The sequence below is a fragment of the Photinus pyralis genome, unplaced genomic scaffold (assembly GCF_008802855.1).
Source record: "Photinus pyralis isolate 1611_PpyrPB1 unplaced genomic scaffold, Ppyr1.3 Ppyr1.4_LG1, whole genome shotgun sequence".
Taxonomy (NCBI): Eukaryota; Metazoa; Arthropoda; class Insecta; order Coleoptera; family Lampyridae; genus Photinus; species Photinus pyralis.
This window is the reverse complement of record NW_022170249.1, coordinates 45,654,577-45,668,951: the sequence shown is the minus strand read 5'-3', so window position 1 is coordinate 45,668,951 and position 14,375 is coordinate 45,654,577.

Sequence of the window (14,375 nt, the reverse complement as noted above, 5' to 3'; positions counted from 1 at the left end):
GTGAAAATTTGGAAACGTTTACGTATAACGTATACTCTACAGTTGTACTATATGGTCTAAGAACACCACTTTAGACCAACATCAGGGTGTTCTGTGATCGGCATTTTCTCCTGGTGAGCACTATAACTACCTACGTATCAAAAACTATAATATGCCTTAAATTGGATTAACAGCCTGTACATAACTTCAACCTTCCTCTAACAAATGATGCAGCTAACTCTGACTTCAAAACAAGAGAAAAGAAATAAGTAAGCTAATAAAGCAATTTTCCTAAACTCGCAATTCCTATAAACGTAATTGAAACGATATTCTCAATAGAACTTCTTCGTACATGAGAATACATTATGCAAATAAAAACTACCCCTAAGTATGGCGACTTCGTCAACATTGCGCAATTTTTACAAGGCTTTGCAAATTCAAATTTATAAAAGCAAACAGCCTAACAAATTGACAAGAAAGTAATTCAAAACAATTACCCTACGTCCTATGCTAATTACAGCAATTATAAAGGGAAATAAAGGATACATTTACCTATATTTGCGAATTAAACACATACCACCAAAAGCTATCTACGTTCTGCCGCCTCAGTTAAAACTTCGCACTTTTCTCATTCTCGCTTGAAGACAGCAAAATCATCCTCTCTTTTTCGCTACTAGTGAAAAGCATGACGCGCATTCACTTACGAACTCTCGTCCTTGTGCAATTTGAATTGCTTAGATTCGCGGTAAAACATTTCCAGTGCCGTAGATTGAGTTTTTTTTCTCCTTAAATGAAATGCATAAAAGCGGGAACGATACATTCAAAAACTGCCAGATGTTACGTCACAAACTAATATCACCATTTATTTTCTGGACAATAGGGTTGCATAACAAGGGGGTTGTTAGGTATCTCTTACCTATTGAAAATTTCTTCTTCCTCCTGAAAAAATACTTTAAAACCTGATTCTCTGATTAGCTTTCTTACTAAATTAAACGCAAAATTACAAGGTTTTGAATAGGTATATTGACGCAAAAACAATCAAATCTTGAATGGCTCCAATTTACATTTCCTTTTTTTACGGGATTTGCTATGTGTAGTTTTCGCTATAAAGTTTAAATTCTTAGATCAGATTGTTGGCCATTACTTTTTTATAAATTACCTTAATCTGAATTCAAATGGAATGGCACTATACGGCATTTAGCGGATTCATAAATAGTAGGCAAAAATACATGCAATAGAGACAGTTTTAAATTTGTACCGAGTTGTATTTTTAATACTTTTCTGCTTCAATTAATTGTAAGTTACGGAAATAAAGATTCAGATCTCTAATTTTACATAAATTGAATCAATACCTCTTATAAAATACCCCGATAATGCACACACAACAATAAGTTCGGAACGGTCTCCTTACAATAATCCGAAGAAAATAAATCAGGTGTTGATGTAGATTGAAACTTGCCGGCGAAATCAAAAATTCGTAAATTAACGGTTAACGGGTTTTAGAAATTTTTAGTCACAGCAAAGGAGATATTTTTTTAATTAAACCAGACGATTTTTGAACCTAACTTTCGGTGAATGTTTTTTCGGTTACGGGGTACGGGCACTTATATTAAATTCGGTGTTACGGACTCCATCGGAAAATCACCCAGTATGTTTAATTATTATGTTCTTGCGACTCCTATTTATGCGACGAGAAATCGGAAATTTGACGGGCCAAGTACTTCAATATTTTGTCGCCATTTTTCTCACTTTTATGTAAATAACTATTGTTGGATCTAGGAGATGGCAGGCTCGCCTTACGACTAGCCAGTCAACTTCTCCAATCGCCAGTAATATCACATACCTGGCTAATACTGTCAAACGCTATGGCATTATAGGGCGTAACGTTTTAACTAGCACCTTTGCTAGCACCAAATTCAACGAAAACTGTTAAATTTACAATTAGAGGGTTAATTTTTTACTGATTTCTTACAGAAAAGGGAAAATTTTGTTTCTACACTGTATAACTTAAATTAAATGAGTTTACAATAATTTCTTCATGGAATGTGGTGCGTGTATTTTTTATCCTGACATGCAAATTTGTCACGCAACCGAACGCGTCAGAACAGGGACTGTATTCTTCGTTCGAGATAATAAAATAAATTTTTTCCTGGTTTTTATACCTTTGGTGTTTTTCATAAATACGCACTTACGGATTACGAAAGAATGTTTTTTCTTTCTGCTAAGCATTTACTAGATAGATACTGCGGAATACGTTTTTAATTCAACCGCGAGGATTTCTGCTTTGATTTGCAAATTACAAGGTGTCTTTGTTGATATAATTCCTTGATACAAATTGAACAAGTTTTTATTTCGCGCTTTTAATCCTAAGATGAAAACTTTCGTTTCTAGATCCTAAAGTAAAACAGTAATTTCATTATATACACTATGAACTGCCGTAAAGTACGATTCATGTTCAAAATGCTTAACTTTTTGGAACTGGACTGAATTTCAAACCGCGAATGCCTGGTAGCTCCCAAAAAGTAATCCCCCTTAATTACTGAGTAAATTTTTCACTCCCAAAAAGACCGGATTGTTAATGAAGGCGAGCTTTAATTAATTCCCATCGGTTAAAGCTTTTACTTCTACCAATCCCAACTAGTTCTAGGTTTTAAAGTAGATATAAAATTATATATTTAATTAGTTATATTATTAATTATAGGTAAATTATAATTTTATATCCACATTAATATCGGTTTAAAGATAAAATTGCATGGAACACTTCAGCTCTACATTTTATAATTATTACAAAAAAATGTACGCAGTAAGCGTTTTCCACGATAGTTTTACGTTATACTGATCTACGCAATGTAAGGAGGTCCACTCACACTATCTGGGCGTCAAAATCCATTGGAGAAGAGAATATAAAAAATTTTTTGGGAAACTACTTTAGAACCTTGGCAGTTTTATACTACTTTAATCTAATGCTCTCGTTACACAAGACAGAAATTCATAAATCTGCCCCCGTTGCTGTTTTTATGTTTTTTACCATGTGATCCGGTCTTTCTTTTCACCTTGATATTTAAGTCTCCCCGGTTCACGCTTTTGATTGTTCCTGACATGTATTTCCAAAATTCGTTCTTTTGAGGCGAATTTTTCCAACGAAATTCCCCTTATGTGATGGTTTTGTCCGTCTGTTTTTTCCTGTTTTTACGAGTTCAAGAATCACTGTTATTGAATATTAGCCAGATTGTCTTGTTCCAGATGAGTGCCAAAAAATTCCCCTGAAAATCATATGCGATTCTTCGTATCTTGTTACTTTTACTTTTACACTTGTTTGATCCAAGTAAAATTGTAGTATTTTCTCTCTATTCCATATTCATTTCTAATTAAATCATGATTTCATTAATGAATTGGGAATCATTTATTGCCGTTTGCACCGAAAAACTTCGACTAGGCTTAGCTTAAGCTTACCTTAATATCCATGTAATTATTGCGGCAATGGTTGCTATATACCATGGATACGTATAGGCAACGAACTTTATACGTGACAAACGAGAATTGTTTTTAAAAATGTTTCTCCCTTCAAGAAATTACTAATTAAAAATTATATCCCTAAATGTTCCGGAAACTAGTTTTAAAACTCTTCTGGAATTTTTTGAGACTCTCTCCACACTTTCCTTTTTAAAATAAACGTAAAATTAATTAAGTTCGTGGTGAAGTCATTACAAAAAAACATTTCGAATCAAATTAAATTAAATATAGATTTTCATCCCGGGCATGATCATTGATCAAACTTTTCTTTTTGATTTCCTTTTGTAAATTATCTATCAGTCGCTTTTGTTGTTCGAACGCGAAATTAAGTTTGCCGATTTTCAGGTTGGAATTCTCCCTTTTAATTTCTCCTATTTTCTTTCGGCATTCATCTATCCTAGCATTTTCTCGATGCGTCGAGACTGTTTCCTTCGCATTTACGTATAAAATGTCTACCTCTTTTTGTTTTGAGAGCAAATGCAGAGATTGTAACATTCAATTTGAAGTATTTTCTTTGGATTAATTAGCTGCCTTAATTACATCAGAAAAAAAGAAGCTTTTCCCTTAGGTATTTAAGTGTAATTTAAGGAGATGAAATTTAGAAAAACAAATTGCTGTCCATTTTATACGTCATTCTCACGACAGCCTCTTTATTTAAATTCAGAGATTATATGACTGTGTAGAAGATTTGTTATATAAGATTACCATATCTTTATACAAGTCCTTCGATAACGAATCGAAGTTAAATTTGACGTGAAAAGGTAATGCAATGAAAAGCTCTGAAAGGCGTTGCGTTGAAAGCAGGGGAAGAACCGTATCAATTTCCATCGTGCAGAGTTCTCGGCGGTCTTACTTGAAACATTACAACAACCTTATTTAGCAGTTATAGTTACTTAATGCAAATGGTGGTTTTTGCGCAAACAATCTTTACTAAGATGGCATTATTTTGAGTAAAATTTTCAAGGGTCAAGACACTATGTTTTAAGGTATTTGTAGAGTCAGTAGAGTAAATTATTTTCATAAATTGATCTCCTGATTCTACAAATGGTTCCATGCTAAAGCACAGTAACAATGCCGTGCAAGAGCAAGATTGCAGACGAGTAGTGTACAAAAGAAAGTTAGGGATGCAGAAGCGTGGGGAAGATGCAGTTGAGGTAACCCTGAAATGCATGGTATGTGCAGACTGAGAATTTTTGTCTGATGAAGTAGATGTGCGTGGGATACAGACGTAAGAACAGAAAGTACTTTTACGTGGTCACCGCCCCGTGGCAGTATTATATGGCAACATGTACCTACAATCCAGTAAAGTTACTGAGAATTGTGTAACGTTTCCCCTGGTTTACCATCCATCAATGAAATGAAATGTAAATAAACTCAAGGAAAAACGTCATCGTCAGATAATCCGCATTCGACGCATTTTCAAACGACGCTTCATTGAACGTCATGCTCATGTAACGGAAAAGCTTTGCTGATCCAGTTTAATGAAACGTCAGTGATCTGTAAGTAATTATTATTGTGCAGCTGCAGGTTTTGTTTTTCCAGGAATAAAATGAAGTCTATAGACTTATACAATTAAATTCTGAAGGATTTGATGAATCGGCGCAGGTGTTAATTGAATTTCTTAGCCCTACTCATGAAGATCAAGGAAAACAACTCCTGACGTGTAATTGATAGGTCGTTGAGTTAGAAATACCGTAGATTAGTTTGTTTTACCTGTTTTTTGTGGTTTTCCTTTTCCTTGCGCCGTTTTGTGTAGCGCTTTCACATTTCCTCGAAGCGTTACATGCACATAAATCTCATTCGCGTGAGTGGTATACACAATGTTCATGTTCAATAAGAGAGTTTCAATACTGATTCATCATTCATCTTATTTCTTTATATTATTTTAGCCTTTCGAAAACATAGTAGTCATTCCTCTGAAAACTAGTTTTTTTTATTACACCTGCATGTAAGGTGATCATTTTAATTAAAGCAGCTTATATTAAATGTCCTGGTGTGTAATGATTTGTCCACACATTACGTAAAGCTATACCATGTATCTGTGCTAGAAAAGTCACCATCATTACTTGAAGCGGGAAGCAGTTTAAGAAAACCGAGTAAAATTATAGATTTGCAAGCAATAGAGCTTTGCCTGAAAAGATTAATGAACCTAAATGTTAATTCACGGCCTGGCATTTGAGGGATCTGTCTATCAACTTCCATTACTCTAATCGAATTATTTTCCCTGAGGGACTGGAGGCTAAAGCGTCACAGACATTCGATTATTATTGGTTTTTTATTTCCTAATGTTAATTCAATTATTGATTCTTTGCTTCATTTTCTAATCTAGGTAATTGTCTTTTAAATACCAATACTATTTCAGTGTGAATAATTCACTATAGAAACTCCGTGTTAGGGTGGCTTGTGTAACGGACCACTACGAAAGCCCAGTGGGCTCAAGTGCGCGACATCTTCTTGAGGAAACGAAATGTCACAAAGGAGACATTAGTTATCTAATTTTCTACAACGTACAGGGTGTCCAATTAATAAAGGTCACAGGCCATATATATATGGACCAGTTAATTGCACACTTCGGGAAAAAGGTTTTATTAACAAAAGAAGTCAAAAGAAATCGCTGGAAATTATTTTCAGTTTTTAGGTTTGCCGCTAGAGGGGTTAAGTAGAAAAATGACTTTTTTCCTAAAATATACATGCATGAAAAATACATGCATATCAATCTTATATGAATTTTGCATCATTGTAATGCATCACATATTGATCTAACTTGTAAAATATGAGGAGTGGGGGAAGGGGAGCATCCTTGAAGTTTTTGAATGTAACTTCGGCAGGTTTTTTTTTGAATATTTCAAATGGAACGATAGGTATAATTATTATATGATATTGTCAAATAAGATAAAGAAGTGAAAATATCAGTGAAAGTCGGTCATTTTCTAAAAATGGCGATTTTTGGCGGACTTCTTGTATCCAGATTATATTTCTAGCACTACCATTGGATTCCTCGGGTTAAAATTATGCGAAAGAGACATCCAGATATCGTCTCTAGGCTATATTTAGTTTTTTTTCAAAAATTTTACAATTAATCACCCCCGCCCCCTCTAAAATCTACCCACACGGAAAATGTCACGTGTTCTTCGGGTCAAATCGTCGAAATGGTTCTAAGGAACACCTGTACCAAGTAGACCTTGATATCACAAAATGCAGTATCTTTCAAGAATTGCCGTTATACCGCTAGTACTTTCCACAGGCTTTCCCAGTTTTTTGCAAAACTCTAAATAGACCTAGTAAGTTTTGAAATTGATGAAAGAATCTACAAAATGTATAAAAGCGTGGGGAAAACTAAATGATGTTCTAAAGCTGAACAGGAACTGGAACGCATTCAAACAATCTAGCGGGCGTTTCAAGGACCTTCAAAATGGCCCTTTTTCACTTGTCAGGACCTATTAACGCCCTTTTGTGAACTCTTTAAAGTCCTTTCTAAACGTTCTGAGGGCAGTGTAGGTGCGTCTAAAAGGCACTGTAAAGGGACCACAAAACATCGAACGTTGAAAGAGCATGGTTAAAAAAACCTGAAAAGTGCCTAGATTGCTTTAGTAAGGACACAACTAGCACGAGAAAAATACCTCTTAAATGTTCTTTGGACTCTTTCTAGAATGTCCCTGTCGGTAATAGGCAGCGATGTTTATAGAAAAGGACTCTATAGCTATGTAAAAGACCTGGGATGCTTTGTAAATGGTTAAGAAAATCTGTCAACCTAAAGTGCTTATATTTAATTCATACAACCTACGCTTTGTATTTATTATAATCAAGATTAGAAATTATTTTCAAGTTTAAATGGCATGCATCACAATCCTGTATGAATTTTGCATCATTTTGATGCAGCACATATTGCATTTGGCACTCAACGGTTAAACGTTGCTTCCAATGACTTATAAAGCGGTACTTAAAGGATATATGCATAACATTTTGGTTTTTTTTAATTACATTTGTTTACCAACATCTGTCTCTCAATTCCTGGTCATCATTTTGGTAATTAATTGACCAAAAACATCGAACCTGAGATTAATGGAATATTCAGGATAGCTACAAAGCAGAAGATCGATATTTTGAACGCTGCTCAAACTCACACGAGCAAACAACTTAATATTAATGTATGCAGAATAATCTCTCTTAAAACAAACATAATTAATAATCTACCTTTAATAGCCGACGTTTGTTAAAGTTGTTGTAAATCCCACACATCTCCTGCGGTTCGCATCACTCATTCCAGATTACTTCTTTTTTGTTCGGTGATCCCTTTATCCTTCGAGCACTTTATGTATCTGATACCTACTCGCAAACAAAGAGATTAAATAAAGCTCGTCTTTTAACTAAGGGAATGAAACATTATTCATACAGAAAACTTTGACTCGAGTTGAAATAGAATTTTAATTAATGGATAATGAAAGCATAAAGTATGTCACTGATTAAAAATTGTCTGTTTGCGTGTTGTCACCACACTGTATAAGCACTCAATTAATTTCTAGGAATGTATTTGGTTTTAGTTTTCATCAAAACATTTGCTTCAATCGATTTAAATATTATTCAGCCTGCGGATCCTCGAATGGAAGTGTATAAATTACATTTTCCCTTGTATGTTACCCACTGATCATTAACAGTGAACAATGAAAATATTTACGTATTACGCGCTTTAGGATAGAATAGATATCAATTAGGCATTTATAATTGAGGGGATGCTCTCTTCTAAAATCTACATACCTATGTTGCAAATTTCTATTCTTTACACTAAGATAATAGCTAGTCACAGTGGAAAATTGCCTGAGACCTAAAACAAAAGCGAGCCTCACAAACGTTGAAAAACATTTAAGCTCATATACGAGGCCGTATCTGGCATTTATAAAGGGACAGAATACTTTGATACACAATTTAATTTATTCCACAGAAACTCCTTGGACAGTTACACATTTGAAACTCTTTTCAAAGTCACATTTTTACTTTATTTATGGAAAATTTTTTACTCTTCAAAAGCTTTAAGGTTTGGTATAAATAATGCCTAGTCTAAAGTTGATGCTAAATCAAGGGAATTCCATTGTTACAATGCAATAACGACTTGTGGGGAAAATATCTGTGGCAAGTTTTCCGCGTGGTTTTTCGCCCAATTTGGTATACATACCTACTCACTATAATATGCTCCCGTAACGGTTCTACCTCGGGTTCTACTTTGTTTTAAGAAACCTAACATAATTATCCCCCCGAAGGCCCGAACTGATTTCTGTGTACGGAATTTTTGGGATATTTAGATTCTTCGTTAGTCTGTAGGTAATCATGACGGCTCCAACTGCAAATCGTGATGAAGAACGTAAAACACACGTTTTTAGATGATTTACAATGCTTCTGCTATTTTATAAGCACAATTTGCTGAACTTGTAAAATCACCTATCACGTAGACGTAGGGGATCAACATTTTCCGGAGTAGTTAGTCTTCCATCTCCGTCAAAAGGTAGAAAAATGCCCGCCTATAAAATTGCATAGGTACCTACTCCATGCGAGAAACCATGGAATTCACGGGGTGAAATCAAGCCCTCGAAGATTTACCTAGTTGTAGAAAGCAGTTAAATTGATAGGTATGTCTTTGCCGGAATCCGGCAGTTTCGCCCCCGTGTAAGACAATATAAGACATTTTGTTTTTATTAATGTTATATAATTATTAATTAATATTGTACTCGTATTATAATTGAAGTTTAGTGCATACTGGACAGTTATTTTAAATTTGCTCACTTGTAATACAATACATGCTAGGGGCATATACGTATACCTACTGTACATAATAAAACGATATTGTAAAAAGTACGTAACATAACATATACCTATTTTACACATGTTCTTTATACAAAAAAAATACAATTTTACAACAACTTCGATAAGTTTAGTTAAAAATTTAAAATGTGCGCGCCATTGTTAAAATCATTAACCATGATTCCTACACGCTGAAAAATATCAGCATAGGGTTTGTTTGACGCGTTCTGATGATGTAAATTGATTTGGTTGAAGAAGAAAGGTTGATCCCCATTAATTTTAATTTGATTTCTGGATACTTCTATGGAATCATCACCAAATCGGCAACCTAAAAGCGCAGGAATTCCATCTTCATTACGCACGCGACGAACGAATCGTGCAATGGCATTTTTCGGGCAACACAATACTAGATCGTGAATGTTTCCCAAACATGTCATTATTTGGTATTTGGTATTCGTTCGATATTATTGACCCTCTCCTTCGTATTCTGAATGGCACGTTTCCGGCCTTATCGCATCACCAGCATGGTTATGTCAAGCGACTACACGACTGACAATGGGGATAAAACACCACAACATCCCCACTTGTATAAATGAAACACGCAATTCTTTGGGAAATCTGCATCTTCTTATCAACACGAGAACACGTGCGTCAACTAAATTTCGCCTGATAATATAACTCGTTATCTTATTTAAATTGAACAATTTACAAAATCGGTAACATTAAAACGAAAAACTGCGCATCTAAAGTTGCTAAGAGGAAAAACAGACACAAATTAAAATAATACAAACCTACTTTCTGCGTATTTGGTAAATAATCCCCCAGATTTATTAATAAATTGTACTATTCTCATATACAGGAGGTTCTATTTTTATGTTTAGGCCGAAATACCGTCTAAATGACGTTGTATACACAACAATACATATTTCTGTGTGCAGTGGCGTGTGGTCAACCCATAAAACACCTATCCAGCTAGCTCAAATAAATCAAAAATTTGCATTTGCTACAAAACAAAATCCTAATATTCGAAGTTAATAATTTAGGAGACTCGGTAGCCCCAACCAACTAAATTCCAAAGCAATCAATTTAACACCCGAGATAAATATTGGGCACAAATAAAAGAAGATCTGAGCATGAAAGCTCTATCTATCTGATGGGCCGTGAAATGGATTCAAATAAATACACATATATAATTGATTAACAAAGACAAAGGAATTTATTTCGAAACCCATGCGCAAAAAAATTAACAAAAAAATGAAATAAAATGAAAAGGGGAAAAAACCCGTTAGCTTTACCCCACACGTAGGTGGGCGAGACAAAATTACTTACAGTTTTCCAAACAATAATCCCTTAATCTGTTATTCTGGTCGTAACAACGGATGGAATAATAGGGGTTTACAGTATTATTTACTTCAATTCTGTAGTTCTAACTTAATAAGCGTGTACCTGACACGATCAAACAATTTTTTGGACAGTAAAAGTTTATTTCAAAACATTGGCTGATTAGAAAAAAATGTGCTGTATCGGGGGTTTATTTAAAACGAGATGATCGTGATGGGCTCTGTGACGAAATAAGCCCGACCAGCTGCTAGACTATTCAGATGACATCACGACTTCGAAATATTGCTGGAGAATGTCACAGGCACTTGTCACTTGTCATTAACATTCGTGTGGGAGTTTGGGCCTTTACGTGATTGGGTGTATGTTTATGACGTATTTAGACTGAAGTGTTTTAAATTCGAACTAAAAACACAGTTTTTCAATTATTTATTTTGGGTTTATTTTACTCGCAAATAAAAATTGAGGATACACGGAATAAAAAATGAAATCGGGATGGCCCTATTGCGACGCACTTAGCACTGATACAAAAACATTCGCTGAAAACTCGCACAAACTCACAAACTCGCCTAATTAACACAATTACTAATTCTCACTGCGATGGTTATTCAAACGGGAAAACTTGGACTTGATTACACAAAGGACCTTCTAACAACCGCTTTTGCACTGATTAATGGAATATCGACAAAACTGCGAAATAGAAATAACAATTACCTCATAAAATTAGCGTACCAAAAAACACCTGCCCTTTAACCTGTCGGGACTTGAACAGTGGTACGGCGAGATAGTCGCCTTATAAAATTGCGACAGAAAATTGACCAATTAAAAACAAAGCTAAAATAGACAAATACAGACAAAAAAAACAAATTCCCATAACATAAAATAAACCAATTCCGTGCTTATTTGTAATCAAACCCTCCAGATTTGAACTAAATTAACACATTTACACATACAGGATGGCCCGTTCTTATCTGACGTTGTATTACACAACATTGTGTAGTAGAGAGAGGTACAATAGGTGCACCGGGTATGCAAAGTGGATGGAAGAGAGGACCAAAACAAACGTTTTCGGGCATAAATCTAAAGTGGATGATGTTCCGTTTGGGAGCTGGACCAACCGAAGCCTTAAACTTTGGATTTTTTCCCTACAATTACAACACACAGTAAAATGGAACAAACGGCTCTACCCATGTTTCTGGATATACTCTGAACCGCAAAGGAAGCTGGTAAAACCGCTTACTGTTGTTGCGCGTGCTATACGTATGAAATATGCCCCGTCGACGCACACTTTTCAACAAGTTTAATATGTGATCTCCCGCCCCCGCCCGCGCTGTCATTGGTATATATTTCTGTTTCCCCCTTGTTTCCTCTTTTTGTATTTTCTGATGTGCTTATACCATTACATTTGCGCATTCCTCTTCATTGGTCTGATTTTGTCGATGTTGTTCGCGACCTCGGCGAATTCCTTGATTTCGTGTTGCTCATATAGGCTCTGTTTTCTTCTTCCTTGACTTCCCTTAGCTCCTTCTTTCTTTCAGGTTAGTGTGGGTTTTGGCCCGCTTCCTGTTCGGTCACATGAGCGGTTTCTGTTTCCCTAGTGTTTTCCTTGTTGCTTCTTTGACCGTTTCGCCGATCCTGTTCCAATATGGTATACCTTCCCCCTTTTGCTTCTAATCTCTTACTACTCCTTTCGGTACTCCTTCCTTTTCTTCTCCCCTGACAGAAGTTTCACATCCCACCCTTCGGTTTTCCCGCTGTGCTCCTTGTCCTTTCCTTTCTGTTCTCTTCTCCCCCCCCCCTCTCTTCTTTACTTTCCCCTTTAGCATTTTGTGGTCCAATCCTACTGATTTTGCTCATATGTCTGCTGTGTTCGTGATGCTTATTTCCTTTGATTTCGTCCTTATTATGTGGTCAATCGGCGATTCAATGTTTTCCCTCCTACATGTTACCATTTTGGACTTTGGACGAATATGTTTTCTACCCTCATTTAGGTGTACCATGTTCCTAAAGGTCGCTGCCGTTCCCTTCCTCCTCTTCACGTCCGTCCAATCTGCCTAGTTGCGCATTGAGGTCGCCTAATATGATACCCAGTTTCTTTCCGGACTTTTTTTGTTGTTTCACTTCGATTTCTGAGTTCCCCCTGCCCTCTTTTTGTCCGAGGGGATGTGGCCTCCTATGATTGTTAGTCTTCCTATTATCATCTTGATTTTGGCTATGGATATACTCTTGCTTTTCCTTCAAATTTCTCCACTTCAATGCCTCGATGCCTCTTGACTACGATTTCCGTAACCCTGCTGGTTCTCTCCTTCTTCCCTCTACCTATCCGTCTACGTCTCCTATCAATTGCGGGTAGAAATCTTCCAGGTTTTCCCTGATGTATGCGTTGATTTTTTTTAAATCCTTTGGTTAATTTCCTGTGAGGTTCTGATGTCACTGGCAACGCAATGCCCTCAGTTGGTGCGCCATCGCTCCAAACCGGCAGTCCCCATCCTTATTTATACTGATGCATTCTAGGAAGTATTCTTTTGATCGCACTTCTATTTGATCCAGGATTTGATCGCTGTTACTTGTCATTAAGGTCTTAATCCTGGTTTGGGTGCTGGGTGCTGTTTATTGATCGCTAAAAGAGATAGCTAGGAGAGAATATTTAGTTAAGTTAGTTGTTAGGTCACTTCGGAGACGTGCCCTTTCAGTCTATCTTTGGCCACCCCGTATATTCTATTGTGTGTGACTCTAAACTAAAGGTACTAACGAGAGTAAAGAGTGTAAAAAACAGGAAAAAAAGCCACTGAAATTTGGTAAGAAAGGTTTCCTTTTTTTGTCAATCATGCCTATTAAACCGAAATTTGAGAGTTTAAATATTGTAATTTATGGCTATAGTTCCTTTATATGTCTTGGTTGACAAGTTTATATTTCCTTTCCCAAGGGTCAATTTGTTCCGCCCCGCTTCGAAGTAGGTATAATATTCAATGTAGCTCCCAGTGACTTGGGCCGCTCTATTCTATTTTTTCCCCTTTGTTCAATTTTAAATTAAATTTAGCCTTAATTCTAAGTAAGTGAGTAAGTAAGCAAGCAAGCACTTATCTTAACTTTACGCCCTTTTTTGTTCTGTTGATTGGAGGTTCCCGCCTTGTCTTCTCACGATTTAATTAGTCCCGCGCGTTATGTATCTTGAGATTAAACTTAAAACTGTAAAAATTCGTTAAATCTCAACCACTGAACCGATTTCGATCAAATAAGCACTAAACAATTACAAATTTTTGTGCACTCCCGACCACACAGGACAAATATTTTTAAACCTATATACAGTCACCATGCCCACTAAAATCAGCCGGAGCTGGCTCAAAACACGTCCATTCGCCATGAAGGACCCCGAAAACTCCAATAGATATAATCATTATAACTGAAACTTAAATTATCCTGAACTACCTTTTAGCTGTGCATTGTCTGCCTAGTAAACAAATTTAAGTAAAATTATCCAATAATTATCCAAATCAATTGAACATTCCGACTGGAATGTTATTCTAGCACTGAAAATATCAGTAGTTAGTTTCCGAGTTCCAACACTATTGATATTACTCATATCAATAATTAAATCCGCCTCACCTACTAAAATATTTGTGACTGAATAGAGGAAGGAGATTATGTTGAATCACTGAAATAAAGACATAATGTAATGTAATATGTATGCTGCACACGTAAAACGATTCCTAGTTGCCCTATTTCTTAGAAGATTACATAATAGATTAAAT